Raw genomic sequence first — 21,524 nt, forward strand, 5'->3', positions numbered from 1 at the left:
CGTCCAGCGTCTGTCCCTTTTCCAATCACACGGCCCTTCCCTCCGAGCATCAGGCCCCGAGAGAATCCGGAGGCGGGCGGGGCACCTGTCAGCATCTGGTGTCCCGGCTGCCCCTGCTCCTTCAGGAGCTCGTGGCCCACCACTTGGCCACCCTAGTCGTTTCTCCAGGAGTGAGCTTCCTGCACGCCCTGGGCCAGCGCACCCACTCCACCGCGCTTCCAGCCCCCAGGTCCCGCCGCCCCGGGAGCCAGGCTCGGCTCTTCAGGACCTTGCCGCTCGCACCCGAGCTCCGCCTCTTCGGGCCCTGAAATCCAGCCCCGTCCCGGATCCAGCCTGCAGTTCCAACCCGGGAAACAGAGCTTTTATTCACTTGTTTTTCCTGAGTAAAGGGGCTTAATTGCCACGGGGAGGCCTGTGATGGTCCCAAGGGGCAGATCCCAGACCTTAGAATGGGAAAAGCTTATATTTAAGGGAGGGAGGAAGAAGGAAGAATAAGGTCAGTTTAGATGCGCTGTAAGTGCAATGTTTAGACACCACTTCAGTCTAATGGGATTCTGCTGTAACACGTGTTTCTTCATCAAACATCCATGGAGCCCGCTCTAGGCCCATCACAGGGCTGAGCAATGGGAACGCAGACAAGGGAAGCAGAACCCACCCTCAAGGTGAGTCTCTGGAATCATCTGGAGAACAGCCTTCAAAGAGACCCCTACCATTCTCCGTGAAGAAATGCTCTTTATTATCACTGAAAACCACTGATTACCCATCTGTAGACACATGCATAAATTTCTATATCTCCCTTCCCTTTTTTTATGCTTTTTGTTTTTGGTGAGGAAGATGGTTTCCACATCTTAAATTACCGGTTAGTCACGTTTCTTTGTACAGAGAGGATCGTAGATCGTATTTCCTTAGACTAGAGCCCGCTCCGCACCAACAATACAGGTTTTCGCGGACTTGGGGCTGTGAAGCGTAGGACTCCCTCACCGCATCCCTGGACCCCTCCTGCAGAACCACAGGCGGCGAGCATGCACGTCCTCCGATTCCATCTTATAAAGAAGAAAGCACAGCTCCGAGAGGCTACTGATTTCCAAGGAGGGGGCTACGCACAGGGAAGAGGCCCAGGTCCCCAACCCGGGGCTCATCCCCACACCTGAGCCTCTCTCAGTCCACGAACCTGGCGTCCCTCCCAGCCGCCGAGAGGAGGCGGGGCGGGGCTGCCGGGGGCGGGGCCTGACGGCCGGGCGGCGGCGTCCAGGGGATTCGCGCGAAGCCGAAGCCGCTCCAGCGTCCGGGCCCTGCGCCTGCGCAGCTGCTGTGGCGGCTCCAAAGGCGGAAAGGCAACGCCGTGTGCGCTCCGGTTAGGAAGCGGCGTTTCTCGCCTGCTTTAAATTTGTAATTTGTTGGGTTCTATTTTCTCACTTTAAATAAATATTTGTTGTTTGCAAATAAAAATTTGCTGAAGGTTTGTTGTTCTTTTCGTTAAACAGGACCCCCCCAAATTGTATAAGTGATCCGTTTGGCAAGGGGCGGGTGGTCACAGGGCACTGAGGCACCGAGAAGGGCATCATCTGCGCCCACAGACGTCATCCCTCACCTCGCTCACCCGAGAGGGAAACACACATGGAAACAGCACTGAAAGTTAATAAAAACACCTATTAACTGGCTTCCTACATGCCAAAGAATAAAACAAAGACTGCCAGTGCCTGGGAAAAAATTCATCAGGCGAGGAAACACCCACCAGTGAGTAACAACTGAGGAACGCACAGAGCGGGAAACGCAGAGAGGCTGCGTAAGGAAGGAGGTTTCAGGGCGGTTATGCTAATTCGGGAGAGAATCCTTCGGAGGACTGAGTCCGCAGTCTGTCCACTGTAGGTTAGAACAGCCCCACTGTTGACGGTCAGGAAGGTCTTCAGTGAGGTCCGGAGTCTGGTGCTGCCAGGCCACTCAAGGCTCGTGGTCATTTGTCAGTTCCAGCTGCCAGAACCAGCTGCGGTGGCACATGGCGTTCCACTCTCATGTCTCCTGGGCAAGTGCTGTTGGAAGTAGAAAATTTCCTTTTAACGTACAATAAACCAGGAACAATAAATTCTCAGCTTAGGGCTAATCCATCTGGCAACCATGAATGATACATGTTATTAAATGGTTGAATAAACTTAAAGTGCTCGCATTAGGAGGTACGTTTGTTACAATTGATGAACCAATTACATTATTAACTGAGTCCAGGGTTTACGTTAGGGTTCACTCTTTGTGTCCTATGCTTTTTTTTTCTCTTTTTCTCGAGGAAGATTAGCCCTAAGCTAACGTCTGCCAATCCTCCCCTTTTTTCTGAGGAAGACTGACTGTGAGCTAACATCTGTGCCCATCTTCCTCTACTTTATATGTGGGACGCCTGCCAAAGCATGGTGTGCCACGCAGTGCCATGTCCGCACCCGGGATCCGAGCCAGCGAACCCCGACCCACCAAAGCAGAACCTGCGCACTTAACTGCGGCACCACCCCACCAGCCCCCGTCCTACGCTTTTAAGGGTTTAGGCAAATGCATAATGATCTGTATGCACTACCACAATACCTCACAGAAGAGTTTCACTGCCCTAAAAACCCCATGTTCTGCCTACCCATCCCTCTCCCCTTCCCCTGAAACCTTGGCAACTTCTGATCCTTTTACTGTCTCTATATTTTTCCATTTTCCAATACCATGCAATTTTAATATTCCTCCTATCAAAAGATTGGGCCTGTTCTGGTTGAATCCGGATGGGCTGTGGCTAGGGCAGAAATGACATTCTGTGACTTCCGAGCTAACATTATAAAAGGCCACACAGCTTCCATCCAGCTCCCTTTAGATGCTCACTCTTGGAATCCATCACACGGTGAGGACGCCTAAGTTGCCTGTGGAGAGACCCTTGTGGAGAGGAACTGAACTCTCAGGTGACAGCCACCAACAACCTGCCAGTCCTATGAGTGAGCCACCTTAGAAATGAACCCTCCAGCCCCAGTTGAGCCCACCCAGCTGAGGCCCACATGGGACAGAGAAGAACCAACAGCCTTGGGAGACAGAGATGGGGCCTTCCTCTGGAGCAAAGGGCAGGCATGCTTACTGCCCACTGGAAAAGATTTGTGTTCGCTAAGCTCAGAGTGCCTCTTCTGCGATGCAAACGCTGCATGTGCAGACATCCGCCTGGGCGCATCTGCATCACCCCCATGGGACTTGGAGACAAGGGCATTGATGCACTATGCTGCTCAGGCTGCTTTCTGTGCTGTGAGTGATAGCATCCTTTGTCTCTAGTCCAGGAATCTTGTGCCTGCTGCCACTATCGATGAAACTGTGGCAGGCTAACTTGTTGGCTTGCAAGTAGGGTCAAATCTCAGACTCTTCATAGTCTTAACACTCTTTCCTTTCATGCTGGAAATGAGGCCAGATCAACAATAAGAGGACAGAATGCAGTTGGAAAGAATGATTACGTTCACTGATGGGAATAATGAACCTCAGAAAGTGTTAAGCTCCTATTTTAGGGTCTGACAAACTTGCAAGTACCTCCTTTTTCTGGGACCAGCTGTGCCTGCACCTTAATTCTTTTAAATCCAACAAAGCTGAAGTCTCAGAACACCAAAGACAGAAAGCAGCAGAGGAGATTCCCTGAAAAGACAATGAAGCTTAAGCTCGGGGGTCCCTCTCTGCCCACACCCTTCAGGGCCCAGCAAGACCTCTCACAATGAGTTCACATGCCATTCATTTTGTAAAGTTTGCAAAAATAAGATTTTTAAGCTCACTTGGTCAGTTCCACTGTGTCTTTGCACTCTGACTTTTCCTCCCCCACACTTTCCTTCCTGTGGTTTTGGAGTGGCCGCAGGTGTCTGGGGACACCATTGAAGGAGAGTTGGTGATACATGCAGCTCGGGTTGAGCTTGGGACCATTTACACATTTCACAGTCACATCTGTGCACGCTTTAGCCGTCCCTCGGTAGGGATGGCTTCCAGGAATGCCACTACTGCCCACTGTGCCAACACTGAGCATCATGGCATGAAGACCTCTGGCCAGAGCCTGTATCAGGAAATGAAAAGGCTCCTCAGCACTTGCCACTGCGAGGATAAGGACAATGGAGGAAAAACAAGGACTGAAATGCAGGCAGCCAGAAGCCAGTCTGTGGGAAATTCTTCCAATCCTCAGATGTGTAAAACTGTAAGCAGAGGACCCCTGGTCAAAGTCCTCTTATTAGGAATACTCAGTGCAGCTCGTACAATTATAAACCTACTGTACAATTACTTTGTTTGTTGGAAATTACACAAAATGGATTTTGTCAGAATTCCTGTGTGTATGGCATACAAACAGTAGAACAAACACTTGCTGTTTGAGGTCCCGTGTTTTATGCATCCCGAGGAGTCAGATTGCTCCTTAGCGCATCCAGTGCATCCTATCCTGACAGTCCGACAGTGCCTGATGAGACGCAGGTAGAACTGCGGCCAATGCTCAGAAATGGGAAAAAAGGAAACAGTGCTCCAGTGACAAAACTCCTATACATATTCATCAATAGGTCATTGGATACTGTTTAAGTGTAATTTGATTACCTCACTGTATAAGACAATTCAACTTGGTGGGGTGGAAATTAATAAAAGAAACCCTAACTAAATTGGAGTCAGGAAGACCCGTAGGGGGAGCTCTAACGCCCTATCATACATCGTCAATTACACCAACCAGGAGGCGATGGATGCCTGCGTTTTGGATGGGAGGTAAAACTGCTTTACTACTGCAGGAAGACTCCTCTCCCCACCCAGCAACAGCTCAGCCAATGAGAAGCCGTTGCCGCCCTGAACTGTTACTTGCCCTCAGTGGACTTTCCTCTGGAACAACCCCTCCCTTCTCCCCCCTTTTCTCTATAGAAGCAGCTTCCCTCCTTGGTTTTCTGGATTTGCCTATAATTTGCCTTAGCATGCATGTCCTGAATTGCAATTCTTTGGGCTGGTCCCAAATAAACTCATTTTAAGCATAAAATAACAGGCGAATTTTCTTCTTAAGTTGACAGCGATTTCAAAATGCATCTGGAATGCTCATATGGACCTTATTTTCAGATTAATTTTATATATTTTATTTAGAATTACTGATCATTCCAAAATAAATATGACAGGAAGGAAATATCCTGTTTGAAGCCAATAATGTAAATCAAAAAGTGAAGATTGGCAGAACTTGAAAGTGTCAAAAACTCTCTTGCTATTAGAAGATAATGGAAACTAAAACCCTTTGATGGTCAAAATCATGAAGACAGGGGAGAAAAGAATCACAATAACCAATAAAATGTAGATGAAAATTCAAATAGAAAAGCTGAAGGTGAGTAGGAGAGTCAGGACACTCTGATACAGGAAACAGGAGGAAGGGAGATGGACCGTGGGTAAAGGAAAGGCAGTTGGTGTGACAGTGGAGCAAGCTCGAGACCCCATGCACACTGGAGAGTAAGCTGCTTCATTTTAGTGACTCTGTTGACTTCGCTACGTGTCCTTTTTTATCTAGCCAAAAACCTAGGGGGAGAAAGTATTCTAGACTTTTGCCAGGCACACAATTAATTGCCTCTTATGTTGTTTTCTTCATGTTGTGAAGTTTCTGATATGTGTCTGCTTTTTAAAATGTGTAGTTTGTTGTGATTTCTTTCCAATTCTAAGCGTTCCTTTTGTAACAAATTCCGCATTTGTAATTTGTGGTACTGTTTTTCTTTAAGAAGTCCCTGAATTACGTGAGCTTCAGGCTGTCGCTAACTGGGGTCTGGCTCCAGAGATGGGTCATGCGGTTTTATTCTCCATCAGTCAATGCCACACAATATTCAGACGTTACTCTCTGCCCGAAGGAGAGAGGATCCAGTTGTCTACACGGCTCCGGGCTAGAGAAGAGACAGATCAGAGGCTCGCTTTCTCCTGCTTTGGGGAGTTTAGTGAAAGGTGCCAACCAGGCTTGCAGCTTTTGGAAAAATAGAGTATGCTGGCAAGTGTTGACTGCTTTCTGTCCTCTTCAGGAAGACTCAACAACAAACAGTGAATTAGTCTAGGCCTAACCAGTTTGAAAGCAGAGAGGGAGGGCAGTAGGGCTCTGCCAAGGCAGGTGCTTTCTGCTGGGGCCTTTAATCTACATTGACCCAGCTGACTCTCAGGGTTGAAAAAGCCAACTGCTAAATAGCAAACCATTTATGATACAAATGAATGAATGAATGAATGAAAAAGCCAACTGCTAAATAGCAAACCATTTATAATACAAATGAATGAATGAATGAATGAAAAAACCAACTGCTCCGTGTGGACACAGATTCTAGTGCCAATTGCTGCATTAGTCACGGTCCTTATTGCAGATGGCAGCATCCGCCTTAATTAGCTTAAACACACAGCAGTTGTTAAGGATGTGGAGCACTCAGAGAACGGCCGGAAAGGCTGAAGCAGCAGACGCAGCTGTAGAGCAGCTTCCTGAATCACTGATTTCCAGGGGGATGGCGGCTCCCCTGGTGGCCCCGTCTGGTGGGGTGGTTTGGGAAGCGTCCTTGAGTCTCAGTCCAGGGTCATTTTTGGCTGAATGCTGGCCAGTACACCTCACTTAAGAGCAGTGGTGATAATCTGTGAGTCTCATCTCTTGCTATGAGAATATAAAAGATCTTTGCAGAGCTGTACCAATAACGTCTGACCCCCTTTTGGGGATTTTCTCAAAGAATCCTCATGATAAAACTCAGCACAATTGAGCAAAATGATGTTCAGAAAAGCATCAAAGAATTAGGCAATACTAGAGGCAGGGATCTTTGTCTTTACTGATACTTCTAGTAACAGTAAGTTAGTGAGAACTCACCTCCATAACGAGAACAAGGAGACAAAGATGGAGTCCCTTAAACTCTGCCACCCGCATTATTCTGGTTCCGTCTCCCCCTCACTCCTTTCTATCACTCTGCTTCGCGCTGCCACCATTGTCAACAAAACTGAAAATAATTATGTCATAGAACAGGATAATTTGAAAATTTTTGTGTTTACCACTGCAAGTCTCTTCCAAAGCAGGAAAATTTAGTAGTTGACTACAATTTTGAATTCTTTAATCCCCCCCAATCCCCCCAGTACTCAGTTGTGTATTTTCAGTCGTTGGGTCCTCCTAGTTGTGGAATGTGGGACGCCACCTCAATGTGGCCTGATCAGCAGTGCCATGTCCGCACCCAGAATCAGAACCAGTGAAACCCTGGGCCGCCTAAGGCAGAGCACGCAAACTTAACCACTCTGCCATGGGGCCAGCCCCTGAATTCTTTAATTTTATAAAGCAGAATTTTGTTGGAGCATATGACAAATATCCTATGATAGCAGTAAAATACAACAGGTTCTCTGGGCGGTGGAAGGGAACCACTGTTACAGGCAAGTTCAACTTTTGTAACTGAATAAATTCTTCACGATACAACAGATTAGCTGCATCTCCATAATCTCCATTATCACTGGAGATCAATCTAATTATTGATAGGGTATCTTTTCATATCCTTTATATAGACTTCCATACATAGAGTAGCTCAAGATACATACTAAGTCTGTTTCAGGGAAATGACACAAACACGTGGCCTTTTTATGCTTAGCTCTTCAATACCTCTGGCAACAGACCTGAGAACATTTGGTTCAGTAATTCCTTTGATAGACTCAAAAGTATAAAATTTCTCTGTAGGATTTTATCCTCAGTGCAGAGGTTGTTTTCACTCCAAAAAATTTTTTATCTTACAGAAAAACCCATCAGCAATACTTTTTGGCTTTGCTTCCCCTCACCCCAACCCATCTCCAATCTTCCCTGGACAGTAGTAAATGCTTGCCAGATTCACTAGAATTCATTTTTCTATCCTGGCACCAACGAAGTCCTTCGGGCACTACCTGTGGTGGTTTTACTCTGTGTCAACTGAGCTAAACTGGAACTATGCTTCCCAAAGTCCTTTCCCCATACTGTTCCGAGCTGGGATTATACACAGAGACATTTGCACGAGATGTGGAAGCCACAAGTTCAACAGCAGCCGTTATGCTTGGAAGGTCAGTGCAGCGGCTGGTGCAGGTCACACGCAGTGCTGATCTGCAGGCTCATCTCGTCGGCCTCCGGCAGCAGCAGCCTATGCACTTCCTTCAGCTCCCACCAGATCGCCTCCTTCAGCTTCCCCTGGTCCTGGGCCAGGCACGTGTACGGCTCCACAGTGAGCAGCAGCTTCTTCCACATGCCACCAGCATCACTGGAGTCAGATGCAGTGAAAGACAGACACAGTTCGCCCTCATACATTCCACTTGTCCATTTTCCTCTGCTTCACCACCAGCTTTTCCTCCCAACTGCCTGCCCTGCTGACCTACAGCAATGTCAGCCCAACCCCTAGCAGCTCCCCTCCACGCTCCCTGGTTGGCGGCTTTTCTCTGATCCTCCAACCAATCTCCTTCCAGAACTTGACTTCCTTAGCTCTTCCGTGATTGTGGAAAGTCTCATCGCTATGACAGATCCCTTTTTCGGTACCCCTCACAGTGGTTCTGTTCTCCTGGCTGAACGCTGACTGATGGAGCACTGGCAGAAAGCAAATCAACACACTTTATTATTAAAAATCAGCAGAAGTCTCCACATTTTTTATGCTCTCTGGTATAGCCATTCCCTCCCTAAGAATTTATCTCAAGGAAGTAGTTATGGATCATATAATACTTTGAGAAATCATTTGGTGAAACTTTCAAGGGACACATTTCAGTGAAAATAGATGGTCCGTGAATTGCTGTCTCAAGATGGTTAGTTCTGCTAACTGCAGAACTTTCTGCTTTGCTGAGGGAGTGTGCAGAGATGAATAACTCTGAACTCTGGACATCACGGGGGACATTTGGAAACTGTCTGGGGAAAAGAAAGAAGAGAGAAGAGGCTACTGTCTGGAAAGAAGACCAGAGGGTAGAAAACACAAATGCGAAATGGCTGATGATCCTGAGTTTCCACTGCGTGGCGTGTGCTGTGTTTCTCCTGAAACAGTCCCGTGTGATCACTCACATTGGGGAGGGTTCCACCTGGAGACAAGTCAAAGTGCTGAGTCCTTCAAAATGAGCACAAGGCAAAAACAGAAAAAGTAGGGAAATATTGGAAACAGTCTAAGTGCTGAAAATTAGGAATTATTTAAATGAATTATGCAATTTTCAGCCAACAAAATACCACGCCACCATCAAAAACTATATTGTAAAAGGCTGTTTAATAATAGGAAAAAATGTCTCAAGTGAAGAAATCATACTTCAATGGAATGTAGTGTATTAGCAAAGGAAAAATACTGAAGAGTAAATGCAAAATACTGCCAGCCATGGTAGGTTGGCTGGTTTTTATTTTCTCCCTTTTATTTGTAATGTCATAAATTTCTGTAATAAACATGTATTTCTTTGTAGCAAAATAAAAACAGCAGATTATGTAGATTTTCATAAACTTAGTGTCTTACACCCAAAACGAGAGCTCAAAGGTGGGAACATGAGCAGTAGGCGGACTTAGGCAAGAGCTCGCACTCCAGAAAGCACTAACCCACTCCAGCTGCAGCTATCACACTTGTCTCACCCGCAGGAGGACCGACACGCCCACACGTTCCTCCTCCCCGCCCTGGACAGAGCGTGTAAAAAAGGCCCAACACAGAGATGGCACTCGTCCTCTAAGTGAGGCAAGCTGAGTTCTGACCTGGTCCCTGTCAAAGGCTGCCATTGACTCTGGGGAGCAACTTGGCACTATCCGGAAGAGCTGAAGCCGCACTTCTAAGTTTTTGCCCAGAAGAAACCGTCACATGTACATAAGGAGTTATGCACCTGAATGTTTATTTCAGTATTGTGTCCTTTTCATTAATTTCTTTCCTATGGAAAATTTTAAGCACATACAAAAGTTAACAGACAAGTTTAATAGACTCCCACATACCTGTCACTCAACTTCAATAACAATTAATTCACAGCCAATCTCATCTCCTCTAAATCCCACCCACTCACCACCACTCCTGTATTATTTCAAAGCACATCCCAGACATCCTATCCTGTCATCCATAAATACTATAGTATAGATATATCACATACACCAAATACGTGTGTATACATAGGCAAATATACAATATATATAAAAAATAAAGACTGACAAAATAACCATAAAACGAACCGCAATATCCTATTACATCCAAGACAAAATAATTATTTCTTAATATCCTTAATTATCAGGTCTAGGTTAAAATTTCTAATTTTTCCACAAATGTTACCCTTCTTGAGACAATTGGGACTCTGGAAACTTTAAATGGAATATCTAATTATATTTAAAAACTGTTATTAAATTATTTTAGGTAAATTTTATTCCTAAAATACTCAGTATGCCATCCATTCGAGCAGCAGGCAGGTTCTGGCAGCAGCAGTTCAAAAACGTGCATGCCGAGAACCGTTTTAAGTAAATAAGGTCCACAGTGCAAAGTGGGCAGTGGTGGGCACTCTGTAAAATAGGTCTATTCGTTGCCACCTGGAAAGCTGCAAGAAACATAAATATTTCGGGGCTTTATGTTCCTCCAAAGCCCTTACCACTCACCCTTCCCCCCGGCGAAGCGTTTACATGGATGACTCAAATATTAAAGGAAAAAGACGTGAGTGATTTAGAAGCGTTTTATTTGCGTGTAAAGTTGAGATCTTTAAACAATGTAGGTTTTTAAACAACCAGAGTGTGGGGCAAAAATTACTCATTCTGCTCTTTTGGAAAACAAGGGAGCCTGAAGGCTGCATGTCAGAGATCTCTCCTGGAGACCTGGGCGGGGGGGGGGGGGGGGGGGGGGGTGGGGGGGGGTGGGTCTGTTGTGTCTGCTGGTCACGTGGCTGTCCCACCTGCCTTCCCTGAAAGGCCTCTTCTCTGACCACCAGGTGGGATTACTGGCCCTGGAGCAGGTCACAAACTCGCCCGTCTTTAGCAGGAAGGTTTGTTGCTTTTTATTTGCGAAAGCGCTCATGATTTCTCAGATTGAGGGTGCCGCGCCAGAAAGTTCTCTGAGGGAAAAATCCAGTCTGCCTATGGTTTCTGCTCTCAGTTTCCTTCCTTCTCCCTCTGGTTTCCGCAGCAGTTTGCACAGCACCAACCACCACCCCCGCCCCCCACCCCCTGAAGCACTGATTGTGGACTCTGCAAAGAGGCGGAGACCGTCTTACTGGCTTCCCCGCAGTCCTGCAGCAGGCCGGCCGCCTCCTGACCAGCCCTGGTGGATCCCCCGCAAGCCACCCTCCCCATCCCCATGCTCAGGACTTCTTCCTCCCCACCGCCTCGATGCTCAAGTGCTCCTGACCGCTAGGACCTAAAGAGAAGGGAAGGGAAGACCTGGCAAATGTCTGTGCTTTGGCCCGGTGTCTACCGGGAGCGCAGAACTTTGAGCCCCTAACTCCGGCCTTGCCTGCAAAGATGCAGCAAGTACAACAGGGGCAAGAATGGATGAAGGGCCCGGCGTGAACTCCCAGACACAAGGCATCGGCATGTTTCCACAGAGAAATACTTCTAACAGTGCTCATAACAGTGGAAGATCCATTTGATGAACCTTTCTTGGATGGGTGTAAGCTAGGAAACGTAGACATAAAAAGATAAGATGTGGGCCAGCCCCCGTGGCCTAGTGGTTAAGTTCAGTGTGCTCCACTTCAGTGGCCTGAGTTCCATTCACAGGTGCAGACCTACACCTCTCTTAGTGGCCATGTTGTGCTGGCAGCCCACATACTAAAAAGTAGAGGAAGATTGGCACAGATGTTGGCTCAGGGTGAATCTTTCTCGGTGGAAAAAAAAAAGGCCAGATGTTGATAAAGATCACAAGCTTATTAAAGCTCTTAATGCAAGTGTTAATATTCTCAAGCATCACATCTATTATATCCTGAAATCAAAGTTTTTTTGGAAGCAGTGCTATCTTGAAATTATAATAGGATTAAATGGAAAAATATAATTTGATATAAAAATTATCTCCATATATGGGGCTTTTTAGAAAGGTGTAATGCATAAAAATGAAGCCGTTTTATAGCTAAAGCAAAGTCACATCGTACCCTTAAGTAGGGTCCCCTTGGGCTGTGATGGCCTGACTTTAATGGGGTTAGAAATCACGGCTGGGACTGGGCCTACGGGCGTGCTTCACTGTGCAGTACAGTGGCCACTAGCCACATGAGGCTGTTTAAATTTAAATTAATTAAAAGTCAATAAAATGTAAAACTCAGTCCCTCAGTTGCATTAGCCACATTTCAAATGATCAATAGTTACGTGTGGCTAGTGGCTACCTTATCACACAGCACAGACAGAGGACATTTCCATCACCACAGGACGTTCTGTGCACAGTGCTGGCCCATAGCAAACACAAATGACAACTTTCTACATCAAAGAGAAGGCATTTGGAACCCAGTATTCAGAGCCTAGAGAAGAGCTTATCAGCCAACAAAGAGATTTTAGAGACAACATTGAATACATTAAGTATGAGTGATAAAGATTAGATTTACCTTAAGATACACAGGAGTTTTAAAATGGGTTACACTTATAGCTAACCGTAGCTTTTAAAACTTGCTAACATTGGGGCTGGCCCAGGGGTGTAGTGGGTAAGTTTGCGCGCTCCGCTTCGGCAGCCCAGGGTTCATGGGTTCGGATCCCAGGTGCAGACCTGCACACTGTTCATCAAGTCGTGCTATGGCGGTGTCCCACATAGAAAATAGAGGACGACTGGCACAGGTGTTAGCTCAGCACCAATCTTCCTCACACACACAAAAAAGCTAACATAAAAATAATTTTTTAAAAGATGAAGAAATTGCTAAGAGTTGACTTCCTCCAGTTTGTATTGGTTAACAGCTTAGCATTAGCAAAGTGTTACACAATTTCATATGTAGAACTTCATTGGTCCCTCAGGGTCGCGGTGTGTGATTGTTCAGGTTGTGTAATGACCAGTTCCAGGGGCGCCATTCACACAGACTGCCACAGGCACTCTAGAACAACGCAGGGTATAAGCTGCACAGAAGCATCAACAGCCGGGGTCCTCTCACAGCACTCAACACTAATTTAGAACATCGATTAATATCACACTTTTCTAAATCCAAAAATTCCTTCTGGCCACATTATCCTAGTTTCTGAAATAATCCACTGAGAATTAACATCAAAAAGGTGTGCTTTTGCATTCAGAGTCAAGTTACCAGCCCAGCTGCTCTGCTGACAGCGCTGGAGAGGACTTCTGGGTGTGAGCTTCCTTGACACCCAGACACCATGGTCCGGGAGGGAAAGAACTTTCCTTTAAACACTTTCGCTCAGTTTGAACACTGGGGTGGGAGACACCGTAAATCCTCCTTTGTCCTGGGTGTCCAAGGAGAGATCACGCTCAGCTGAAAATGCTTCCAGCCTTTCGGAGACGCGCACTTGCGTGTGCTTGGAAAACGACGCCCAGATAGTCGTGTAAACCGTGGAGCAGCAGGACGCGCGTCCCCCGGGGGCCTCAGGAGGCTGCAAGGCCCTGTTCCAAGCCGGCCGCGCTGCCGCTGGTGCAGGCGCCGAGCAGCCTCCACCGACCCTCAGCTACCCGGCCGGGAAGGAATTCACATTGTCCACACGGGCTGGTCAGCTCATGGTTGAAAGATGACGCCGGGGGTGGAGGCGGCAAAGCTCTTGCAAGCGGGCCTCCTGCCCGGCCTCCCGACGCCAGCAGTCCTGAGGGGCAGGACCCGTCTCCGGGGAGTTCGGCCCGAGCTCTCGGAGGCTGCTCCGAAACCGCGGGCGGCATCTGGGGGGCGGAGGGCTGGCCGGGCGACGCGCAGGGCGGCGGTGACGGCAGAGCCGCGGACCACAGACCGCTCCTCTGGGCGCCGAGTGCGGCTTGAGCCAGGGCCTCGGGATCCCAGCCGCATCTTCACTGCTCTCGTGCCCTGAGTCACAGCCTTGAAATGCCACGGAGCAGCTGGCACACACGCGTTCCGGGGCTCTGTCCCCCACTCAGGCCACAGACGACTGTGGAGATGCCCGCCCGGAGCGGCCGCCCATGCCACTGCCTGGCGCAGGCCTGGCCTCCAGCACCGCACCTGCCTTCGTGGCCCTGGGACTGTCCCGGCCCTGGAACCCGCCTGGCCTCCTGGGGGCCGGCCGCGAGTGCCCTGCAGTTAACGCCCTGGACAGCAGCCCCACCTTTAGGACCACCCAGCTCTCGGCCCCGGCCTACAGCCCCAGCCGCCACGGGGGTGACTTGCTTGAAAACGCACCGCTGACTTGCTGCCTTCCCTTCCCTGTCCCGCTTCCCCTCTCCCCTGCCTGTCTTTCCTTCAGCAGCTTGTATCAGGATCTGCTTCTGGGGGACCCAAATTAACATAAGGACAGCAAAAACATCTTCAAAGCATCAGATGCCCCTGCCAGGGTCTATCTGCTGTGCCCTCGGTCCCACAGAGGCAGAGACCCATGAGCTGGCCCTCTGGGCCCAGAGCTGTCCACAGTCTCGGGCGGGCCAGTGAGGGTGGGAGTCCAGATCCGAGTGACTCCCGCCCGACCTCTGCCCCACCGGACCCTACAGTGGAAGCTCTCCAGCCTTCCTCAGTGCCAGGTCCCCTGTGAAAGGCAGCCTGGGAGCAAGCAAGAAACCCTGACCTGGCGCCAAGGAACTTGACCATGGGCCTTGGTTCCACATCTCTCAAATAAGGTAATGTTAGCAGACACCAAACTGAAGTCTTCCTTGATGGAGAGAATAAAGAGAACCACTTAGACTGACGTTGCTATGACCGAGCGTCCGCTCCAAACCTGGCTCCACCGCTGCCAGCTGGGCACCCGTGGACAGGTACTTAACCCCTCTGTGCCTGCAGCTCCTCATCTGGAAAATGGGGAAGATAGTGGTACCTAGGCCATAGGGTTATTGGGGAGAAGTAAATGAAGTCGCTCAGCACAGTGCCTGGCAAATAAGCTCTCCATATATTCTAGCTAATGTTATCATTGTTATTGTTCTGCACCCTTGGATATGCTTAGTCGTGTCCTCTGAGTTTCCATGGCCTTTGGAACACAACACCACCCTAGAGCTAATGACCTGGTTGTAATTTTTGATTTCCATCCTTCTCCTGCAGGTGGATCTTTGGGTCCCCAGGGCCTGATCCGATGCTTAACTCAACTCAGTACAGTGTAATGGGATGATGTTTTGAAAATTACTGAGGCATTCTTCTCTTTGCTTCTCTGGGTCCACGACCTCTGCCCTAGCTGGCCTCAAGGGTCCATCTGCCCGGCAGAGGATTAGGACTGTAAGTGAAGTAAAGAGCAGGGTAACATGCAGCTCCTGGTAGGCAACCTAGGATTAGACGGCCAGATACTAGCCATACGAGCGGGGCTGTCTCCTCTGGCCCTCCTCCTCTTTGAGAGGATTTTCTGAATCCCCTTCTGTCCCAGCTTTAATATATCAAGAGCAGAGTGTGGGGCACCCCGCTCAGAGAGCTTTCCTGAGTGCAGAGAAGGCACCCCTTCCACCTACGACAGCAAAGCCACAACCCTTGTTGCTTGGTGCTAGAGGAGGGTGTGACATCGAGATATTTAGTCCAGGCACTGATCAATCAGAACGGATGCCGGCGATGAACATCCACGACGGCAGTGCTGGTGTGTAGCAGGTGAGTGTAAGCCGTCCCTCGGGGCTGCAGAAGCAAAGCCTGCTGCTCCGGCCCAGGCATTCGAAGGAGGGAGGCCAGAGACAGGCGGTCACATGAAGTGGTCACGAGTATTATACTTTTCCTCCATCCAGGAAGTTACGTTAATAGGTGGCGCAAACCCTTTGGCAGAAGGGCGACACTGGGAGGGAGAGGAGTGTCTCCTGCTCACACTCTGCAGAGGGGACCACCTCTTGGGCTGTCCTCACAGCAGCCAGGGCTCAGCCACACCCGCTGGGTGGTGCAGCGTGGCCAGAGAGAGGAAGACCTCAGTGCTCCGTGAATGGACACGTGACCTCGAAGGCTGCGTCCAGCTCTCAGGTTCTAAGTTTATCACATCTGTTCCATTTCCTGAAACTCTGCAGCCCTTTGGATCTTGTGGTTCTTGGTCTTGGTGTCATGCAATAAACGCTGCCCCAAATCTCTCCCTGGTCCCAGCTCGATGGCATCCTTCACTGCAGCCAGCTATGAAAACAAGATGATAAAGGGGTGCTGGGGGCTCCTCTTGTTTGATGATTCACCAGGAGGACCCCCAGGATTCAGTCACATCCATGGCTATGATTTATTACAGCAAGAGGATACAAAGCAAAATCCACAGAGACAAGGCGTGTGGGGCAAGGTCTGGAAGAAACAGGCACCAGCTCCAGAAGTCCTCTTCCGTGGAGTCACACAGGACATTCTGCTTTCTTCCAGCAAGGAGTCGTGGCAACACTCTGATATGTTGTCTACCAGGGAAGGTCCTGACAAGAGACTCAGTACCAGCGTTTTACGAGGCTGGGCACATAGGCACCCTCTGTGGAGCAGGCACCAGAATCCCAGAGCCCCAAGAGGAAGAGGCCTTCAGCATACACCACGTTGTCTGCACAAAGGTTTGAGGCTGAGTGGGCCACTCTTAGCAGTTTGGGGAATGGTAGGAACCCTCTAAAAATCCACGTTCCCAGAGGCCCACCAAGGGCAGGCTAGCAGGCAGGCCTTTCTAAGGAGAGCAGTGTCAGGCCGGCCATGTCAAGCCTTTTCTGCACAAAGGTTATTGCGTTAAGAAGTACAGATGATACGACAGTGTCCTCTTTATCACTTTATTCTCCACTAAGTGGGCGAGAGGAAGTCTGAGCTTTGATGACCCACAACACAGCATTGTTTATAATGTGGTCATCTCATAATGAGTACACGTTGCACTTTATTGGACTTCTCCAACATTATATTCACGTACCATGTTGTAGCTGGGACAAGTGGAGGCAGAGGGGTCAGGGCCCCACCCGCATCCCCTTGGCCTGGCCCAGAGGTCACTTGAAACAATTTCTGAATGTGCCATCAGCTTTCGGGGCGTCTCCACCCAGAACTGTGTGCACCTACTCATAGAACAGAGGTGCTGAGAGTTAATGTTCCAGAAGTGGCCCTCAGTTGATGGGGGACAGGAATTGGTGGTTTACTGCTCCGGTTTCCTCCTTTTCAGTGAGAAAGTCCTGAGATGTGCTCTAGAGTCTCCCAGAAGCGAGCCCCAGCTGCCCACAGTGGTAATGTGCTGAGTGATGCTCCCTGGCTGGTGTTCCTCCTGTCTCATTTCACCTGCCCACTCCCCCTTCTAGGTCCTGAGATGGGTCCCCCCTTCACTGCCTACCCCTCCCCTCCATCTCTGGGACAGAGTTGAGAAAAGAATCCATGGCTTCTCAATGCCAAATCCGAGAACCTGTTTCAGGGAATCAACTGGAAAGCATTTTGCCTTCAAGATTTCCACTAAATATGTTCAAATCTATTCTACTCATCCTTTCTTTCCAGACTTTACTCCCAGTTGCCCACATCTCAGCCTCTGGGGTGTGCTCATGAACAAGTCATGCTCTCGTGGTTAAGCACGTGAGTTTTGGAGTCAGAGATTCCAGGTCCAGATCCCATATCCTCTCCCACAGAATGCCTTTCAGAAGTCAGAGGTTGTCCAAGAAGAAGCAGTTAGCACAGTGGCTGCCACAGAGCAAGCGCTGACTCCACGGGGGGCTCTGTTACTATACTCTGGGTGAGAGGTTCCATCCCAAGCTGGGGTGGGGGATCCCACTCAAACTTCCACCCAACTCAGTGACTTTCTTCTTTCAAGCACTGTGGGATGAGAAGCCAAGACAATGGTGTCTGAAACCATCCTTGTTCTTTCAACGCATCCTGGAGAGGGAGTACTCTGTCTCATCTTCCAATGTCACCTGGGGCTGGAAGTCCTGGCGGCCCCCATGTAAACATCAAGTGCCTCCTAAATGTTGGCTAATAAAACGCTCAACACCTGGGCAGGCAGAGAGCCCCCCCTGCACCTCCCCCCCCACCAGGAGCTGGCTGTCCAGCACTCTGACCTCTTCACTTTGTTTATATCTTCAAGGTCTACTTTAATGTTGGCCAATGTTAAAGAAAAAAATTGTCTCTCCAGTGGTGATATGATGCTTAAAAACTCATGGTGAGATGGAATCTGTGGATGGGGGAGCCTTCAGAAGAGCATGGTTTGGGGGTCAGCGAGATCTTGACTAAAACCTTGGCTCCCTCTCTTAGTAGCTGGTTCTGTGGCAAGTTTCTTCAGTCCTCCAAAGTGGGGGGGGGGGGACGTCACCTTCTTCATAGGGCTGTAGCTATCATTACAGATGGCAATGAAAAGGACCTTGCCCGGAGCCTACATGAGGGACTGTTTTTCTGGCAGAAAATCCCACAATCTGGCATTACTTATTTTCTCTCTCTTCTACTTTAGCCCTTCTAGAAATGTTGCTGAGAACAAAACTGTTGGATCCAAACTTTCTTTCTTTTTCACTCTTCTTTCTCTCTCTATTTGAGACTGTGACTAATGGGAAAATGGCCTAAAGATGTTGAACAGAAAGGATGAGGGAATGAAGAAGGGTCTTAAGAATCCCCAAATCAGACACACTATTCTAGGTGGGCTGAATTTTGTCAAGCATCAAGCAGACAGACGCTTGAAATGAAAAATATGCTTTACTTTTGAATGTCAGGAAAGATATAATTAGAAGTAACTTCAAAAATGGTGACTAGGGCCAGGCAATTTCATTGGCACATTAAATAAGACTAGTAGTTGAATATTATACCAAAGTTAAGCATTTGGAACTACCCAAATGTAAAAAATCTCTGTGGCCAAGAATGGTATGACGCAGTATCTGTCCTCCCTTTCTCCCATAGCAATAGAATCAGAAGCTGAGTGCATGACCTCCCAGAGTAAAGACTACATTCTTATTTTCCCTTGTAGATAGGTATGGTCAAGTTATTAAGATCTGGACAGAGAAGTGTAAGAGGGAGTGGTGTATGCAGCTTCCCAGAAGTATCCTTAAAGAGATGCTTCTCCTTTTACTCCTTTCTGCCGGCTGGAATGTGGACTTGATGGCTTGAACCAGAGCAGCCGTCTTGGACAACAAGGTGAACATGAGAATAGAGAACAAGGCAGAGAAGAAACATAATATTCTCTGGTATTGTGAACAATCACACCAGCCCTGGCCACTTACCCAGACTTTCACATGAGAAAGATAAATTTCTACGTTTTTTCAGCCACTTGCTATTTTGGATTTTTTGTCTGTCACAGCTGAGTCTAATCCTCACTAATTCAGTCTGGACGGCACAGCTACACAATTTACTATGAAACGCTCAATTTCTTGAATTTGTTTAGATGCATCAAATTCAAGCATTAAGATGCATTAGCGGAGTCTGCGCAAGCGCTACGGGCCGCCTCCCCGCCGCTCCTGCCAGGAGTAGTCCCGCCATGGCGCTTCACTCTCTCGGCTGCTATGGCAACAAGCTCCCGTGGAACTAGGAGTGATGATGATGATGCATCTCTGGACTTTTAATTCAGCGGGTCGTCACACCTTCGTATTTACCAAGTTCCCTTTATGCCTTCAATCCTTACCCGCGTTTCACGGGTGTCAGGAGATTCAGGCCGAGTCTGCTCTCTCTTTCCTCCTGAAGCGTCCCCTTGCCGGGGCACAGCAACCTCCCGGGTGGCGCATCTCAACGCGGGGTGCTTAAACCACCTCTTCGGCGAGACCGGGATGCTTGTTACTCCTGCACATTCCCGGACCCCACCCCGCCTCTCCTGAAGCAGAGTCTCTGGATGGGGCCCAGGATACACTTCTTAGGTTCAAGACTGGCCGTTCCTGTGTCACCTTATGTTCCTCCTTTTAAGGACCTGTCTAGGATCTGCCTTTCTAAACACATTGATTATGGTATTTCACGTAGCCTGCATACGCAGTCTAGATGTGGGTCCACCTTCATGGGAGGTCCCACACTGGAGCCAGTGAGTCTCAGAGAGGCTAAGTGTGAAGGTTACAAAGCTTGATCCTTAGTTTAGGTTACAGCTCTGCCACTTCCGCCAGTGTATCTTTGAGCAAATTACTCAACCTCTTCAGGCCTCAGTTTCTCACTTGTGAAAATGGGAAAACAGGGGCTGTCCGATGGTGCAGCAGTTAAGTGCACACTTCTGCTTCTGGGCTGCCCGGGGTTCACTGGTTAGGATTCCGGGTGTGGACATGGCACCGCTTGGCACGCCACGCTGTGGTAGGCGTCCCACATATAAAGTAGAGGAGGATGGTCATGGATGTTAGCTCAGGGCCAGGCTTCCTCAGCAAAAAGAGGAGGACTGGCAGTAGTTAGCTCAGGGCTAATCTTCCTCAAAAGAAAAAAATGGAAAACAGTTTGTAACTCACAGAGTTGTGAGAATTACATTAGATAATGGTCTTAAGCACTTAAAGTGCCTGGCGCATAAAAATCATTTAAGTGATAGCTACTCTTATCATTGTGACTACTTGCAATTTAGGTTTTTAAAGTAAAATTAAGTAAAACAAAATTGGCCATGAAGACAATGCTCCAGATCATGCCAGGTGTTCTTTCACTTGACCATGAACTCCAACCCTGGAGCGCTGATAATTAGCGAGGGCGAGCATCTGAACTCAGGATCAGACAGAAGAGCCCATTCCACCAGGTGTTCCTCTGCTGCGGGCAGAATCCAGGGGTTTTCTCATTTTCAGACTGACCTTCCCACTAGCAGAGAATAGCTTTCTCATTTCTTACCTTCTTTCTGTTCAGCTTACTCTAAGACCCGTTATAGAAAGAAGGAAATAGAGAAGAAACTTACTTCAGAAGAAAAATTGCTCCGTAACCAAAAGAAAGGTGTACACACACCCAGCCCGAAAATGGTCAACTCCACAGGTGTTTGTGATGCACTTGTCCTGCTCATATAGGGTGGTGGGCACAGTACCAAAGCCCAAGAAACACAAGGAAGCAATAGATTTGAAGTATATGTTTCAGGTTTTATAAGATCTCCAGCTGTAGAGGAGTTGAAATAAATTTTAGCTAAATGTGATGCTTTATTCAAACCACAAAAATCCTAATTAACATGTGACATAAAGACTAAACCTGATACAGAGCAATGGGATTTCTCTGCTTACTGAGATCTGAGCCAATGAATCACGTTAGAGACCAAGAAATGACGCTTTAATTCAATTAGCTGGCATAATCAGAAAGATGGCAGAATAATGTCTCAAAAAAACCATCTTCAAGGAGTATGGAATCTTGAGGCAGTTACACCAGGAAAATGGGCAGTAAGGAGGGGGTTTAGAAATGTCAGCCTTCAGGCAGGATGGACTCCATGGTCTTTGTTGTTCTTTTCTTCTGTCACTGATGATGAATACCTTGTAGGTGTGTTTCCGGCCTGTGGTCAGCCTGTTCCTGGAGAGAAACTCATAGAACAAAGTTTTAATTTATCAAGCTATAGAGGAGTACACACATAAGCGAAGGCCATAAATCAAGAGAGCATGTGAACTGTTTAGAGTACATGCAGAGCAGCGGGTGGTCACACAGAGGAGGGGCTGGGCCATTTAGCGTAACTAGATGACCTCACTTAGGTTCACTTACAAACCTACACATGAAATGTCCACATAGTCAGATATGCATTAATATGTACCAATCAC

At 48.2% G+C, this 21,524-nt stretch overlaps 1 long non-coding RNA gene across 6 annotated transcripts in view; it reads right to left on the reverse strand.

Moving 5' to 3' along the window:
• Positions 1 to 712: 712 nt before the first annotated feature.
• Positions 713 to 21,524, reverse strand: part of LOC102147951 (uncharacterized) — a 105,326-nt gene continuing 84,514 nt past the window's right edge. For 2 of the 6 annotated variants that reach the window (XR_011431284.1, XR_011431282.1), the window contains one exon: positions 713 to 2,030. This is a non-coding gene — a long non-coding RNA (uncharacterized lncRNA). Of the gene's footprint in view, positions 2,031 to 21,031; positions 21,294 to 21,524 lie in introns of those variants that run through there. The other 4 variants (XR_011431278.1, XR_011431277.1, XR_011431279.1 and 1 more) reach the window with 3 other exon arrangements.

This window comes from Equus caballus, chromosome 23, assembly GCF_041296265.1.
Source record: "Equus caballus isolate H_3958 breed thoroughbred chromosome 23, TB-T2T, whole genome shotgun sequence".
Classification (NCBI taxonomy): domain Eukaryota; kingdom Metazoa; phylum Chordata; class Mammalia; order Perissodactyla; family Equidae; genus Equus; species Equus caballus.